Source organism: Podarcis bocagei, assembly GCF_964188305.1.
Source record: "Podarcis bocagei genome assembly, chromosome: 1".
Classification (NCBI taxonomy): domain Eukaryota; kingdom Metazoa; phylum Chordata; class Lepidosauria; order Squamata; family Lacertidae; genus Podarcis; species Podarcis bocagei.
In genome coordinates, this window is record NC_138125.1 from 88555937 (window position 1) to 88573451 (window position 17515).

At 45.2% G+C, this 17515-nt stretch overlaps 1 protein-coding gene across 2 annotated transcripts in view; it reads left to right on the forward strand.

Moving 5' to 3' along the window:
* The window catches only part of CDK5R2 (cyclin dependent kinase 5 regulatory subunit 2), a 45337-nt gene continuing 27822 nt past the window's right edge, over positions 1 to 17515 (forward strand). For both annotated transcript variants that reach the window (XM_081201641.1, XM_081201642.1), the window contains exon 1: positions 1 to 3174. The gene's annotated coding sequence lies outside the window, so the exon portion shown is untranslated. The remainder of the gene's footprint in view (positions 3175 to 17515) is intronic.

Genomic DNA, 17515 nt, shown 5'->3' on the forward strand with positions numbered 1-17515 from the left:
CATGCACATTCTTGTGGACTTCCAAGTTGCAAAGCAGAAGTTACAGGCTAATAATCTTATGAGGGGGTGTCTGTGTGCTACGGAAATTGCAAGTATAATCAATTAGTCCGTTCTTTTCCCCAGACATCTTTATGAGTTTTAAAACTTAGCCCAAACTCTGGTTGGCCTAATTTTTCTGAACTCCAAATTCCTTTCAGTTTCTGGAAAGTTCTAGCACTGATCAGCAAATATTTTTATATCACACTGGGATTTTCCCTTGCTGGAGATCACTGCATCTCCTGGAGGAAGGTAGTGAGCAATTGTAAGAGCTCTCCCTCCCTCCCTCTCTCTGAGTAAGGCTTTTGGTATTTATTCCCTGCTCAGAACACCCATCAGAGGAGAGGTATTCCCCCAGGGGCACTGGCGATGCACAGGGAACGCCCAGCTGCAGACATATTCCATTCTTGCTTGAAAAGGAATCTGAAACAAGGTGGGGGAGCAATCACAGCAGCACCCCAACCAACTCTGCTCCTGGTGTCGGAGGTGACAGGCAAAGCTAGCGCTAAGGAAGAAGGTCCCCCAGTTCTTTCAGAAGGCCAGTGACACCCTTTCTCTTCTATTGCTCAGGTGAAGAAAAAAATGTTTCCAAAAGAAGGGCTATAAATCAGTAGCTCAAAGAAAGACCTTCCATTATTGTTTCACAAGGCCCAATATATTTTGCTGTCTGAGTTATAGCAGCAAATAGCACCCCCAGCCCCAAGTCAAGGTGCATAGTAGCTCTGGGATAATTGTGTTATTTTGGCACTTAAGGCAGAAAATCCCAGAAACGTCTCTCCCTGGCAATAGAAGTACAATACTGTAACAATAAATGAAAACCTAGGAATGCACTGCTCTTTCAATGACATTCAAAATCATGAGGCTGCCTTGCTCTGCCTAATGTTTAAGAGCTGACCCTGCACAAAGTTTTGATGTTCTGGGTCCTTGGATTGCCCAGCCCCAACTTGTGGTTCCCCACTTCTACTTCCTAATATCTTCATTCAAAGTATATAACTATTATCCAGCCTCACCTTCTATTTCTTACCCTGCTAATCTGATCTCAGTCTTTGACTCCACTTTCCCTTTTGAAGACCCGAAAGCTGCAAAGTGCAAGGTAAAGTTGGCGTGCCTGTCATACCAAAAGTGGACAGGGTAGAGGGAAAGTGGGTGGGAAGGGTCTTTCTCTCACATAATTCATGGAATGGCTTTGTACTTGGAGGACAGCTGGACGTGAATAAAAATCCATGCCTGTGATTCTCCCCAGAGCCCCCTAAAATCCCACCCTATATGGGGATTTTTAAAATTGCTCGGCATAGAGAATAGACCAGCTGTGCTTTGTATCATAGCAAGGTCCTTAATTTAGCTGTTTACGGCATACTCAGCATAATGATTAAATCTGCTCTTGGTAACAAAGGAGGTTCTAACATGGCTGGAGAGCTACTCTGGAAAACAAAAAATATAAAGGGGACAGTGAGAAATCTTGGAAGAAGAAGCTGAAAGTGAGAGGAACATCTCAAACAGAATTCCACATCTTTGCAGGGTGCACATTTTACTCATAATTTTCATCACATTACCCTAGGGTTTTTTTAATGCAAAGGTGTCCAAATGGTGATTTGCGATTTATGATTGCAAGTGAAATCGATTTAGTTCTGTTTATTTATTGCATTTATATTCCAACTTTTCCTCCAGAGAGCTCAGGGTGGTTGTGTACATGTTTCCTTCCTCCTCATTTTCTCCTCACAACAACCCTGTGAGGTAGGTTAGACTGAGAGACAGGGACTGGCCCAAGGTGAAAATGCCTTTTACTTTAGGTTGTTCTTATAACTTTCTCCTAAGAGTCATTCATATGGCAAATGAATGCTTTAACCGCACTTAACCTCCAAAATCAGATACCCCCCACCTCACCCCCCTCTCTTTTACAGTGGAAAGCAGTCTTCAACATGCTTATTGCTACTAATAATTTTGCTTAAATCTGGTTATTTTTGAACAAGGCACTATTACTCATTTTTAATTACAAAAATCTGATTTCAATTAAAATTAGACTTAAAATAAAAATGCATTTGTCTCTACTCGGCTCCTTACCCAGCTCCTTGCCTGTATAACCTAGGAGTAACGATTTCTGAAGAAGGAATCATGAGATTGCCGGTGCTGAGCAGGAGATATCTATATGGATGGATTCATGCCCAATGCCATGAACTCTCTCAGCTGTGCAATCAGGCTGAAGTTCTGGTGCTGCAAAGCAGCTCCCGCAGCTGGTTTGAATCAGGCCTTGCCTATCCAAGTTCGGCCTAGAAGTCTTTGGGCCTGACTGGGCAGCAAAGCCACTGTGTCTGTAGTTGCCATGGAAACTAGGGCAGAGGAGGGGCAGCAGTGTGTGTCAAAAGCTGCCTGCTCTGGCTGATCAGCTTGGAGGAGATCAATGGGCTGGGTGGGGCCTCACCCTCTAATCCACCCTCTCATGTGGGTGCCTGCAGCTGCCTGCGGTCGGCCTCATCCCCAGCTATGGGTGCTGGGGCTTTCCAGCTGCAGCTTAATTACAGCCCAAGGGATGGAGAGTATGCAGAGACAAGGTGGGGTGTTTGGTCGGGGTGGTCCACAGTGGCTGGGTTTGGGGCTTCTTGGCTCTCGTGGCCCAGAGATCCTTACAGTTTTGCCTGCCTGGAACAAGGTGGGATGCCGCCCTGGCCCATCCATGCAGCCTAAGAGGTGCCAAGATATTGGCGCTCACTGAACAAGAGCCAAAGAGCCAGCTTGGGAAGAATCAAGGCAAAACTCCTAGGCCTGACTAGAAGTTTATATGAACTCTGCAGATGATGAACACCACCTCCCAGAATCATGCAAGGGGGATCATTGGCAGGCAAGTTAACAAGGAAAGCATTCTCTGATGGAGTGCTTGAGCTGAGGGCCAGACTGTTGTTGGTGTCCGTCTTTGGAGAAAATAGAGGAGTACGCCTTTGGCAGTGAAGTCAATCTGTTGGAAGCCTGCTGTGGCCGTACAGACCAAGATAGGAGAGACAAATACAGTACCTCACAGCTCCTGGTTGGGAAGAAAGGCAGCATAGACATCAAATGAATAATATCAGTAACAATAATAATGGCATGTGGAAGTCTGCAGGCCACATGGGACATATGCCTGCATGGCACAGATGGATGGAGCAGGTAAGACCAGTTGAACCAATGAGACCTACACAAAAGTAAATGTATATGCATCTTTATCTTGAAAGGCCCACTAAACTGGGCTATGCATATCTTATTATTTATTTATTTATTTATTTATTTATTGAATTTTTATACCACCCTTCATCCAAAGATCTCAGGGGAGTTCACAGCATAAAAATACACCATAAAACCACAAAGTACATAATAATAGCAAAAACAAAGCAAACCAATAACCCCTTCCCCAAAACATATTTAAAAGGTTAATCTAACAGGGTCTAGAGACAGATGATTCCATCTCTGATGGCATTATTTTCATAGGCTTTGCATAAGATTATAGTAAGCTGCTTTTTACCCGAGTTTTTGGTGTACCTATCCAGCTCAGTCTTTTCTATACTGGTGGGCAGCAGCACTACAGGATATCAGATAAGAGTCTTGCCCACCTTTAGCAAGAGATGTCAGGGAATAAACCTGGGACCTTCCCCGACTCAGACCAAACATTCTGCTGCCTGAGGTGGAGCAGCAAGTTGCACACCTCCTCCCAAATCAAAGTGCATAGTACCCAAGCCTGATCATACATATTTTTCACATCTGGGATAACAAATTCTACAAATGACTGGGAGTAAAAATGAAACAAAAATACTTTGGGTGTATGGGGTAAACCAGCAATCTGCTGCCCTTTCATGACACCTAACATCAGTAAGCTAGTGGTCTGCTATCATGACATTTACATGTGGATCCAAAATCGCAGGTGCAGCGTAGGGCTGCAATGTCAGGTCAGTTATTACTTAATAAGACAAATCAGCTTTAAACATTTACCCACAGACTTTCAAAACGTAGTTGAACAGCAGATCTAAATTCTTTTTAAATGACTTATAAAAACAAAGACTTAAAACAAAAATCGAGGTGGCAAGCTTCATCTTGAAAAAGACAAATTCCAAATTCTATATGAGAGAGAAGGCTTATCAACACCTCCTCTTGTCCCGCTGCTTTCCCCCAAGGAATACTGCTCTTTAGCGCTCACTTGGAGCAAACAGCAATTTGGATGAAAGGCAGTATAGAAATTTAATAAACAACAACAACAGTATTCCAATGTACAGGATGAGATAACTTTTCCACTTGCACAGAGCAACTTTCCTCCTCTCCTCAAGAGAGAAAGTGTGGTGCTTTGCATTGCATGCTGGGTTTGGATTCAAAACTCACCTGAGCTGCAGACTTAGTGGATGGGGGTTGCGGGGGGGGGGGGAGTTGGATGAGGCTTCAATTACCCTTTTGTAAAGCGGGCCTAGTAATTGCCTCCTTCTCCTTGTATGATAGGGATAATAATATAGTACTTCAAAGTGTGTGCAAATGCCAAGTACATGATTAATAGGAATAATAAAGTGCAAACAGGGCAGTTTGCTCTGAGCATGTGAGTGTTTGTGCTGCCCCCCAAACAACAGGCTCTTCCAGGTAGCCTTGGACCAAGCCTTGCATTGGGCTTGGAAGAGCCCAGCCCATTTCAGTTCCCCTGTACTGCAGGACTGGCAGAAAACAGGTTGGAACTGGCCAGGGAGGAATCCTCTTTGATGGTGGATGTCCTGCTGCTCTGAGCTTCTGAGAGCTCAGCCCAATTCTGTGCTGGGCGAGGGGATGGGGGGCCCAGTGGGCCAGGCTCTGAAAACACGCAGAAAGCTGGAAAAGATGGACCCTGTGACTTCCTTCTCTTTGAAGCATCCAGCATCTTGGATGCTTCTTGCCTTTTCCAGGATATGTCTCTTCTGCTTTGCTCCTGCCCAACTGAAATAGTATTTGTAATTCCTCATTCTGAAACCTGACTGGAGGTCAATGCAAGTTGAGATGTCTTGAGGATGTTATGAGCCATAGGCTGGGAGAGGCAACCTTGATTCCTGGCAAGTTCTATTTTTACTTGTGGACTGCCAGTATAACATAGTGGATGAGAGTGTAGGCCTTGAGCTGGACAATCGATGGTTCAACTATTGTCTCAGCCAGAGACTCACTAGGTCACCTTGTTGTTTAGTCGTTTAGTTGTGTCCGACTCTTCATGACCCCATGGACCAGAGCATGCCAGGCACTCCTGTCTTCCACTGTCTCCCGCAGTTTGGTCAAACTCATGTTGGTAGCTTCGAGAACACTATCCAACCATCTCGTCCTCTGTCACCTTAAGCAAGCCATTCTTTTCTTGGCCCTCATCTGCTGAATGGAACACTAATACTAACACTAAGCCTTTCAAGGTTGTTGACCTTTCAGGATTGTTGACTAGGCCCCTCCAACTCTATGATTCTCACTGCTTAAGCCAGGTGTGGGGAACCTGTGACCCACCAGATGTTGAGCACCATTGGCCATAGTGGCTCGGGCTGATGGGAGATGGAGGACCACACGTTCTCCACCCCTGACGTAACTGAAAACTACTGCAGCAAGGCCATGCTGCACTGTAGCAACCTGAAAGCTACTTCCACTGTTAGAGACAGTATGCTTCTGATTGCCAATTACTGGAACCCACAGGAGGGAAGAGTGCTGTTGTGCTGGAATCCTGCTTGTGTGCTTCCTGCAGGCATCTAACTGGCACTGTAAGAACAAGATGATGGACTAAATGGGCCACTGCCTTATCCTGCTGGATCTTCTTATGTTCTTAGCTTGGGGTTTATGGCTCCAGTCAGAATTTTTCTTTTTCTTTTTAAAGGACCAGCTCAATTCATTGGGTGATAAGAATATTGACTTATTTTATTCAATTACTAAAACGTGAGAGCATTTCCATACTGGTTGTTAGTGCCATTCAGTGCTGATTTGAGGTGCCTATAAAGCATATCCGACCTGCCCTGCTTGCGTTTTATGTATGTATTTATTTGTATTTATAGCCAGCCAGTCCCAGGGCAGGTTAACAACAACTGTATATCAGGAGATGTAAAACATCTGACCTGCATCTGAAAGGCGTTGTCTGTGGTATGGGCACATTCTTAATGCATTGAACATTTTACTGGGTTGAATATTTCTCTATGGCAAAATAGGTGTTTAACCTTTAAAAAGGGGAGGGGGAGAGAATAAAGCAATTTATTGTTGGTACAATAAAAATCCAGCCCCTAACATTATTTACTGTTGTTGTTGTTATCATCAGCATCTTCATCAGTATCATTATTAATTAATTAATTAACTAACCCCCTTTTACATTCATCGCAAGGTGATTTATATGTCCACAGTGAGGAACACCAGATTGCTCCAAAAACAAATAAGTGCTGTATTGAGTAGATTTGGTGTGCTGAAGTTGTCAGTGGTCTCTCTGTGCGAGTCTCTGCCTAGGCACGATTTGGATGCATGATTTGGGTTGACTATGGCAGGACAGATAAACCCAATTAGAAACCCAGTTACTGAGAAGGGATCAGGACTTGAAAAACTGGTTTTCTGATGCAGAGAATAGTAACAGAGCTCAGAGACTCAACAGGCCTTGGATGCTGTCAACATATTATCTGACCTTGATTCTGTGTCTTGAATTCCAGCTTGATCAGAGGACATAGAAAAGGGTAACCTAAATGCCACCACCACAACTTCCATCTGCCTATCAAGTTGCTGTTAAACAAAATTGGAACAGGTTGTTTTCATCCTTGCTTTGGTCAACTGGTAACATTATGAGCAACAGCTGGAAAGCTCCCCATTGTTATTTACTGGGGTGAGTGTCCCCTTGTGGTCCCTTCCAACTCTAGAAGTTCTATGATTCTATAATTTGTTTGCAGCAAGGTTAGACAATGTTGCATCAAGCAAATGTTATCCCACACTTTCCAGTGTGTTTCCCCATCGCTTTCCTTACTGCAAAAAGTCCAGTCTTTGTGGGAGGTGGGTTTGTTGCACAAGACCTCCAGAACGGACCACTGGGCCTTCTAGCCTGGCACTGCCTCCTTTACTGGCAGCGCGACTCTCCAGGGGTCCAGACAGGAGTCTCTTCCAGCCCTATGTGGAGATGACAGGGACTGAATCTGAGACCACTGAGCTGCAGTCATTGGGTGGTGTAGGCAGGATTGAGAAGAAGTGTACCATGGTTACCCTATTCTGTAGCTCGCTCGTAGCAGAACCCATGCCAGTAGAGGCTGGTGTGGCTCGACCACTGATCTGCCCCAGGTTGGTTGGCTCTTACCTTGCTTTGGGAGCTGAGGTGAGCTGCGGTTTGATGATCCAGCACATTCCCAGCTGCCGCTTGGGCGAGGCCAGATGCCCAAGAACGATGCCATGTCTAGCCAGGCTGCAAACAACCAAACTCCGGCAGGCCATAACTCTGTAATTACTGCAACATAGACAGTGGGGCTGGGGTGAGGGGGAGAACAATTCAAACCTGCATATATAAACACTGCTGTGCTATCTTCTCCCTGGCATCACCCTCGGGCTCAAAGAAAGCTCTAATTTTAGGGCTTAAGAGTGGGGGTGGTTGTTATTGAAAGGGCTGTGGCCAAACAGAGCTTTCATCTCGGCTGGCTGAGGAAGAGCACACAGGGTTTCAGGATGGGTGACTGGCTGCTGGGAGCCCTTCCCTCAGATGCAAGGACAGCTCCGGATCTGGGGGTGACGAAGCCTTGTCCTTTGAAGCCTGCATTTCCCTGGCACTCCACCCCGTACCATCCTATCATTGCACTGCTGATCAGACATTTCCATTGGGTGGGGGTGGGGTTACACAAGAGAATCTGACCCAACTGCTAACTCTGGAAAAGGACCTCAAAGGTCTCAGCAACAGAAAATCATGGCTTCCTGGAAACTACAAGTGGTTGTTGGATTATCTTCCCTGGCAGGATTCTGACCCCTAACAGATGCTCATTGGTGTCCTACGAAAAGCTTCTGTAGGAGATGGTTCCAGAGCTTCCTGGGCTAGGGAGATGAGTTTGCCGGAGGACCCCTTCTTGCCTCAGCTTCAACCAATTCCTTCTTTGGTTGACCTTTGGAAATATTTAATCTCCCTCTTCTTTTGCACAGCTTCATAGAATCATAGAGTTGTGGAGTGGAAAGGTACCCAAAGGGCCTTGAAGCAAACCACCTGCAATGCAGGAATCACAGCTTGAAACCTGGTATTTTGTGGTTTTCTTGAAACTTTGTGTCCATCAAGTCTTGCTTTCTCTGTTGATCTTTTCTAAAAATGTTGGGTGTGAGGCAGATACTTAGGTTTGGGGTTGTTGTTTTTTTGTATCGCTGTATGAAATGTCTATCAACAAGGCAGATACTGGGTACATGGAGGGAAGAGAAACAGGCTTAGATGTGGCAATTGGAGCTAAACAAATCTGCTCTAATATTTGTGGGTTCTTGATGTCTGCTTGCTAATCCCCCTGAAATTCTTTACAAATTGGGAACCCTGTGGGTGTGGTTGTTAATAATTGTGAGCCATATCCGTGGACTGTTGTAACATAGTCTTCCCTGATTTCCAATGCTTTGTGTAACATCTGCTAGGGACCTTTCATAAGAACATAAGAAGAACCAACCAGATACCTCTGGAAAGTCCTCAGTCTGGACCTGAGCACAGCAGCACACTTCCCACTTGTGTTTTCCAGCAACTAGTGTTTCAGATTCATACTGGTTATGATACGGGATACACAGCCATCATGACTAATAGCCATCGAGTGCCATATCCTCCACGAATATTTCTGATTCCCTTTTAAGATGCTGACTGTTACCGTGTCTTGATAAAGTGAATTCCATAGGTTTATGTGCTGAATCTCTCACCATCAAGATTCATTGGATGGCTTCAGGTTCAAGTATTATGAGGGCAAAAAATGTCTCTGTCCACTTTGCCTATATTGTGCATAATTTCATAACCTCAACCAAGGGCGGGAAACTTTTTTCAGCCCAAATGCCACATTCTACCATGGTCAGCCTTCTGGGGGACCACTTACCTGGGGTTGGTTAAGCCAGAGGCAAAAGAAAAAAATAAGAAAAAAATGGACGACACGACATATGTGACTCTTGCCTTTATACATTCAGTCAGCAGGGTACATTCAGTCCATGCAAAATCCAGAGGTTTATACACACACATTTTTTCATTCAAGCAAGCAAGAGGCGTTATTGCAATTGAAGGACGTATTCCAGCCAGGCAAAAGAGGAGGTGGTGGAGCAGGGCCAGGAAGTGGCATGGGAAGACTCTCAAGGGCCAGTTAGAAAGGGCTGGAGGGTCACTTTGGCTCCTGGACCTGGGCTTCCTGTTCCTTGATCCTTCCTCCCTTGCCTGCCTATTTCCTAAATTTAAAAGCCCCAATTTTGGAGGATTTCCTCACAGAGGAATCACTTCAGTCCCTGATCATTTTGGTTGTTCCATTCTGGTGGATCTTGACCAAAATTCATATCTTAGATACTTTTATATAGCACCTTTCCCTCCAAGGATATCAAAAGGGTGCACATGATATTACCACCCCCCCCCATTTATTCCTAACTACAACCCTGTCAGGTAGATAGTGACTGGCCCAAGGTCACCCAGTGAGGTTCATGGCTAAGTAGGGATTTGAACTCTGATCTCCCGGGTCCTAGTCTAACACTCCAACCACTACACCACACTGACTCCCCACTGTGCTAGTTTCAGAGTTCTCTTCATCAGGCTAGATGGTAAAACTGAGCAACAGGAGCACAGGCAGGAGAAATAAAGAAGAAATAATGGCTGGTGTTGAAGCCAGGAAAGTCTGTCTCTGGTCACAGTCTTAAGTTGAACGCAGGAGAAGGCAGCAAGCATTCAAGTGAACCTCTGCGAAGGAATGGAACAGCAACCCCAAGTGTACTTAAATGGAAGCTGGTCCCACTGAAAATAATGGTGCTTACTTCCAAGTAGGTAAGCAGAATTAGGCTCGTGCCATTGGAAGCAGGAGACTTTTCAGCGCAGTATCCACATGGATGGGAGACTAGCAATGGTGCCATTATGTCAAAAAGTCTTCAGCAAAACTCAATAGCCTGGTGTTTTCACAAATGAAGGGATGAGGTCATAGAAGGCCAACTCTCCATTTGGAAAAGTGGGGAGAAGTTCTTCCCTTATCTCATTCTTGCGCTTCCCCCCAACCCCCTGCGCTGGTCAAACTTTTCTCCCAGGTGCTGTTTTGCACCCTCCATCAGGCCTGTGGCATCTTGTATGTTTTTTCTCATGTGCATAGCAATTATTCTTTTCTTTTTTCGACTCAGCTAGTAATTAAACTATTTTTTTTAAAAAAACAGTATGGGCATTCAAGTGTAATGAATTGGCCCTAGCAACCACTAGAGGGAGACATTGGGCAAAGATCTGGACTACAAGCAAGATGCATAGCTTTATTTTGTGTTTTCCAGGCATGCCAAGCAGCAAGCTTTAGGGACATAGGTCAACCTCTTTCTTCATCTCACTTAGTATTGACTGCTGCTCTGACTAGCAGTGATTCTACAGGGTTTCAGAAGTTTCACATCACTATCTACCTCATTCTTTTTAATCTGAGGACCTTCTGCATGACCTCTGCCACTAAACTATGGTCCTTTCCCAAGTTCCTCCATACACTCCAAATATTCATAAAAGAGAAGATAACAGGTACACTTAGTAATAGGAGAAAGCACATATTTTCATTAAATATATTGCCAAAGAAGATGGGTCCTAAAGCATTAGTAAGGTCCTGTTCTAAAAGAAAAGTACTGTGTTCAGAGTTCTCAGTCTGTGCACTAATACTCTGCAGAGCAAAAAAGTACCTACAGAAGTTGCATCTGGATATACCTAGACTGCAAGCCTATTGTTATAGGATTGGGATTGAGCTGGATGCCCCCTCAGGGTTCCTGCCAGCCCAGCAATATTATAGCTACAAAATCTGAGTCTGCACAAGGGGTGGGTGGGTGAGAGAAGGGGGGGGGGACAAAAAGACTGGGACTGAAGCTGGAAAGTGCACCACACAGAGGCTTGACATGTTCTCTGTGCAAAATCCAAAGCCATGCTGTTGGAACCTGTCCCCTTAGAAACCTAATGGGGGAGCAGAATCTGTTGATGTGTTAATGCCATGGACCCGTCCATCTTATGCTCAGTCTGCATATATGTGTAAATAAATCTTATAAATCACACAGGCGCCACAAGTCTCCAGGGACCATCATTTCATTCCAGTCTCCAGAGGCCATTCAAACCCAAGGGGTGTCCTTCTGCTGCTGAGACCCTTGAAACCTCTCACTTTGTAGGTTTTGTACCACTTTAACAACCATGGCTCCCTCCCCCCAATAATTTTGGGGATGCAATTTGATACAGTGCTGATAATTTTCTCTCCCTGAACTCTGTCCCATAGCTCCCCAGACCTGCACTTCTAAAGGTTCTCTGGCAAAAGCCCGGTGAATGACTATTAGATCAGTCTGAGGCTGTTGTGTAAATATGTCCTAACGTTCTGCCCAAACCAAAGTCTTATAGTGCTTTTAGAAGACGCCCAGGTCTGGGCAAACCTCAGGAGCCAAGGAATTCTAAAACTGGGGAGAAACCACCAAGAATGTCACTCTGTGTGTCCTTGTTTGCCTAATATGTTACACAAATGCTGTCCTTAACTGCTTTAAGATAGGAGTGGGCAACCATTTTTCTGCTAAAGGTCTCATTCACATGTATGATGAGAGCTGATATTTCTGAGGGATCTGATCAACACTGTTCCACACCAATCATCCATTCAGCCCACGCACAAAAGGGATGCCATTTTGAGATCTTTCAGAAGTGTGGGTTGTGGATCAAAAGAGCTCTGTTCTCTGCCCAAGTGCGGAGGGGATTTCCTTTAAAAGAATGGATCTGGTCAGATCTGTGCTTTCAAAGTGCTTAGCTCTCCATGCCTGGGTGGAGATGTCTTTTAGTGTGTATGTATGTATGTATGTATGTATGTATGTACGTGCTTCGTATGTATGTAATGCAATGTGTGTATTTTCTTACATTTATATCCCACCTTTCTTCCACGATGAAACCTAAGGCTGTGTACCTGTTGGTTCTCAGGTGGTCACCCATGCAAGCACTGACCACACCACACCCAAACCCTGCTTAGATTCAGCAAGGTGGCAGCCTCCTATAACTGCATCCAGCTTGATATTTTGAAAGCACACATCTTACTCTCAGCTTTGCAGCCCAATGACCACATTATGTATTTCACACTTTTTAAATAAGAAAAGGGGGGGCACTTAAACTGGGTACTTTTGTACTGAAGGGGAAAAAACAGCTGTGTGACCCCAGTCTGGAATCTGCTTCCAGTGTGACTTATGACCAAATTTTTGCTCTGATGACTAGTTACCTTGTTTGCAACCAGCAATGTGCATTTGATTATAGCAAGAAATGAGTACAGAGTCACAATCTAGATCAGGAACATGTTCTGAATAGGGACTAAATGGCTTCTTCACCTCCACCACCACCGCCGCCTCCTTCTCCTCCTCTAAATAAGTGACCAGCTTAAGCTTGCTTTTTGAAATAACCAAACTTGTAATTTGGCTGTAAAAATATTTTAGAATTTTGTCAGCTATGCCTAGAAGACAACAGGAGGTCGGACAGTGCAGATGCTGAAAGAATGGTGTAATGTGCTTCTAGCAATCAGGCCCTCCTCAAAGGTGGGCTGCTGGATCCTATCTCAGCAAGTGTTTCTCAGCAGTCCCCCAGGGCATCCCCACACAGAGTGTATTGCAATTGACTAGCTTCAAGGTTATGAACTGCATTATGATGGTCTCCAGAGACCAAATTTGAAAGCAAAGACTGTAGCCTTCTCTTAAAGCATTTCCATCAGTCCAAAGGGTGGAGAACATGTAGTCCTCTGGAAGTTGTAGACACACAGCTTCCACCATCTCTCACAATTGGCTGTGCTGGCTGGCTGAGGATTGGAGGGGAGCTGGGACGATTTCCCCATTCCTGTATCAGACCAATTCCCCGTAACTCTGAAATGGATTGTGACAATTTTTCAAGAGTTCTCCTCTGGCAAATAGATTTGAGTCTGGATTCCATTTGTGTGTATGTTTTGGGGATGAGTGTTGTGGGGTAGAGAGAGGGCGGGTAGAGACGGCAAGATTGAGCAGAAAGAAACAGCCTTGGCCTGTAGATTCCCTTGTAATCAAAAGCAGGTGACCCTGCCAAGGGAGAAATGCCCTTTTTTCTCCTGCCATTTTGTGGCTGCCTAAGTACAGGCTTCGTCACTTGCACAGCCCGGCTTGAGTTGGGTGCTTTTGCCAGCACCGCGTGTGCCTTGCACAGCTGGTTTAAACAGCAGCAGCTGTGTGAAGCGGTGACATGTGGCACCCTCCCCAACATGACCCCAAACCACACTCCCACACATTGGGGAGAGAAGGAGAGGGAGGCAGGCACAGAAGGAGGAGGGGTGTACAGGAGCATTTCCCCAGCAGACCAAGGCAGCTCTCCCTGGGGGGGGGGGAGGGATCCACAAACAGAACAAAACAAAAAAACCCTGATGAGGCTAAAAAAGGGGGGGGAATAAAGGGGTTGTTGGATGCCTCTTCTTGATCTAACCGATGTGGCCTCATTGTCCCCAGATCCTCTCCCACAAGTTTGGAAGGATTTCAATGTTTGTGAGCCTTGCTGTGTGACTGGGTCACACTTTGTTTGCTGATTTCCATCCTGTCCAAGTTGCCTCTTAGTCTGTGCATTCACAGAGATTATACTACCTCTGACCATTTATTGAGCATTCGTCTTGATCTGTTTGTGAGGGGAGGTTATATGACATTGAGAATCGTCCTGGTTGAGTGTTTCTACATTTCCCTTTTTGTTTCTGTGTTGACAAGCCCCCTGTCCATCATTCGTTCATGCCACACTTTCTTAACCACAAAAGGCCTGTTTCTTTTAAAAAGTAGATTTGTTGCACTAAGGGGGCAAAGCTAAATTCCCTGCTACGTGCTTGAATCACCACCAAACATTGACAGTCTGGAGGCACTGAAAGGTAGGTCTGTTACCTATCGCTTACAGAACAAAGGGCACACCCTCCCCTTGCTTCTGGTATCTTGGGGTACATAGAGGAAAAGGTAGGAAACAGAGAAGTTGGGGCAAGAGAGTTCTAGGGAAAGCTTTTTAAAGAAAGGTATAGGCAGAGTATGAATTTAAGAGTAGCCAGGAAATCTTGACATGATTGTAGGAGCGGGCAAATTCTCCCAGAACCCAGAAGGATTCCCTGAGGCGTTGGGTGGTGATGGAACCAGAAGACCCCTTATCTTGTCCCTAGCCTTTAAAAGAACAACAAAACAGTCTTCCTCTGTGGCAGGCAATGACTAATTACATATTTGCATATATTGAGATGTAGTGACCACTGCTGGTGAGAAATTGCTGCTATTTCTCCTGTACCCTTCAGTATTTTTCCATACCAAAACCATTTTTGTTTGTTGGTCTTTAGTTGTACAACGCTGGTGGTGCTGTTAACTCTTGTTGTCAGTCTGTACATGATCCAGGCACTGACTCTAGAAGTGGTTTCTGTATATGATGCATTGGGTGGGGGACCTTTCTTAGCTTGAGGGCCACATTCGCTGGTGGGCAACTGTCTGGGGGCCACATGCTGGAGGGTTGACATGGCCAGAGGCAAAAATGGGCAGAGCAATGGTTCTTACCTTTGTACAGGAGATGACATTCTGGCCAGGCAAAAGTCGGAGGTTTCTATACATCTCTCTCCCAGGCCTCCACATGCATCTCTCTATTATTAATATTGTTGTTGTTGTTATGTTGCTTACTACCAAAACTTCTCTCAGTGACTTACTTGAAAAAAATAAAAGCATAGAATACCAAATTAAAATGCACAAAAATATTTGAAACACATTACTGATAATATAAAAAGGGCACATCCTACAGCACCCAACTATTATCTATCCATTCTCTATTCAGGCAAGCCAGACGCATTGTCACAGTTCAAGGAAAGCTTCAGCCAGGCAAGAGCACTTTAGAAGGGAGCAGAGTAGCAGCAGTGAAGGATGTGTGATCACTGAATGGCCCTTAGCTAGCTGACCAGCTAGCCATGGAGCTGCCTATATACCCAAAGTAGTGGGGTTGCGATCCAATCTATGATCTTGAACGGTCATCTGCAAAGCTTCCTTCCTGTCCACATCTAACATGGATGTAACTAAGATGGGGAAATGGGGTAGGAAATCCAAAAGGCAGCTAGCAAGTCTGTGCAGAAGAATTCTAAAAAGACCAGTCCCAGGCTTCCATGCGCACATCTGGCCAACAGGTGCTGGGAGCAGGCTGGAGTGTGAGTGCCCTCTGGTGGACTGAGCATGTAAGTACAGAGACATATACACTGACCGAAGGGACTACAACACCAGTGCAGATGGGATGCTGCTCCATGGGAAGGTGGGAATCACCTCCCTGCATACAGAGAGCAAGCATGTCAGGAGTCCTAGATGTCACAAGAGTTTTCTATGTGTAGGGTTTGGGGGCTTTATGAGGCAGAGGGATGGAGCATCCCAACATGCTGATCTTGAAATGGTATTAGCCATGCCTGGATTATACCAGAGGCCTCCTGTTTCTCAGAGTGGCCACCCTGATGCCCATAGGAAGCTCACAAGCAGGACCAGCACACAATAGCTCTCTCCCTACTTGTGTTTCTCAGAAATGCTGCCTCTGATCATGCAGGCAGTTATACAGCCATCACTGCTAGCAGCCACCCATAGCCTTATCTCCCATGAATTTGTACACTCCCATGTTCAAGCCATCTAGGTTGGTGGATATCACCACATTCTTGCAGCACAGTCCAGGGAAGCTGTACAACTTACAGTAGTTCTGCTAAATGCAAAAACCAAGCAACGGACTCCAGCCTTCCCTGGCTCTCAGCAGGAAACTTGTATAACTACACTGCCTGCCTCCCGATTCATTTCCACTTGTCCTCAGGACAATGTCACCACAAGCCCCTTTGTGATGGCAGCCATAAAAGCAGAGTTCCATCCCTGCTGTTCAAACAATGCTCATTTCTATTATTTAAAGTCTGTCTCATCCACAATATCCAAGGCAGTTTCCAAGAACAGAACAGATCCAGTCTTTTAGGAAGCTATCATTTAAAAAACTGAAGTTAAAAAATAAAATAAAAAAGATATTCCAGCAGGATTTGGGGTTCCTACTGGTCTGCCTATGTGAACTTGGATATTTTGAGCTTGTAAATGAGAAATTTGCATTCTGATAGTTATCCTGAGCTGTGTCCAGCCTAGGGTGATTCTGGGACACTTAGAACTGGGTCATGCCACTTACTTACATTTGCCTCAAGGAATGTTAAATTGACTGGTTTTAGTTGCCTTTCCTTACATTGTACAATATGAGTCAACACAAAAAACACACCCAGTGTAAAGGTAGCATCCTAAATTTCTGGAGCTCATCCTCTCTCATTTTGGAGAGATGAGGTGATGGTGGTTTGTGGGTAACAGAGAAAGTGGGTTTTCCCCAGCCACTTTGATCTAATGGCAAAACTATTTCTTTCTTACCTGATTTGGCCACAAACCTGAAGCCTGAGATACAGGGATGGAAAAAGACGCAAGGATCATCTAGTCCAACCTCGGTATTTGTATGTAACAGTGATATAATGAGAGCAGTGTGGCACCATATAGCCACAGCATGGCTCACAAATATGTGTCACATTTGCTGACCAAAGGGCTGTCAAGGAGAAGCTAGAGACCCCAAAAGGTCAAGAAGGAAATTTCTTCCGGCTATGATGAACTACTGACATTGTTTTGCTGGGGCCTGGACTTGCTATTGCTCTGGAACCTTACAGCATGCCTCCCTTTTGCTTGTGGCTCACAGTGAGGAATCTGTTGAGGCAGATAGTCCTATCTTCAGGCACAGAGGAGGGACTCCTTTGGTTCCAACCCCACAATTCCATGAGCGGAAGGATTATTTGTGGAGCAGGCTGGGAGATCAGGAGCTAGAATGAGACCAGAAAGGTCATGCCCGATAGTGGCATTGTTTTGGACGGAGGTCATTGTCCATATTAACTTGGTAATGGGGAAACCCCTAAAATCCTCAGATGCTCACACCATACTGAGTTATATTCCAACACTGTGGGCCTTGACAGAGGGGTTACGTAATTGGATTTTGTGTGCCCTGTTGGTGGCCAAAAGCTGGAAGGAGTGTGCGTCTCCCCTGATTGCTCTATGGTTGGGAGACAGAGCCATTCTTGCACCATATGAAAAAGCTATCTTCAGCTAGCATCACTAAAAGAATAAACACTCAGACATCTGGGATGTGTACTTGTTTGCATGAAGTACATGCCCAGCAGGCTCTGTTGGGACCTATCCCAACTCAACCAAACCAAATCAAACCCCCTTTCCCTTTTTAATTTTATTCTGATTGTATTTATTTAACTGTATGGCACTGCACTAAAGAGTAAAGGTAAAGGTACTCCTGCCCGTCAGGGCCAGTCGTGACCAACTCTAGGGTTGCGCGCTCATCTCGCTCAAGAGG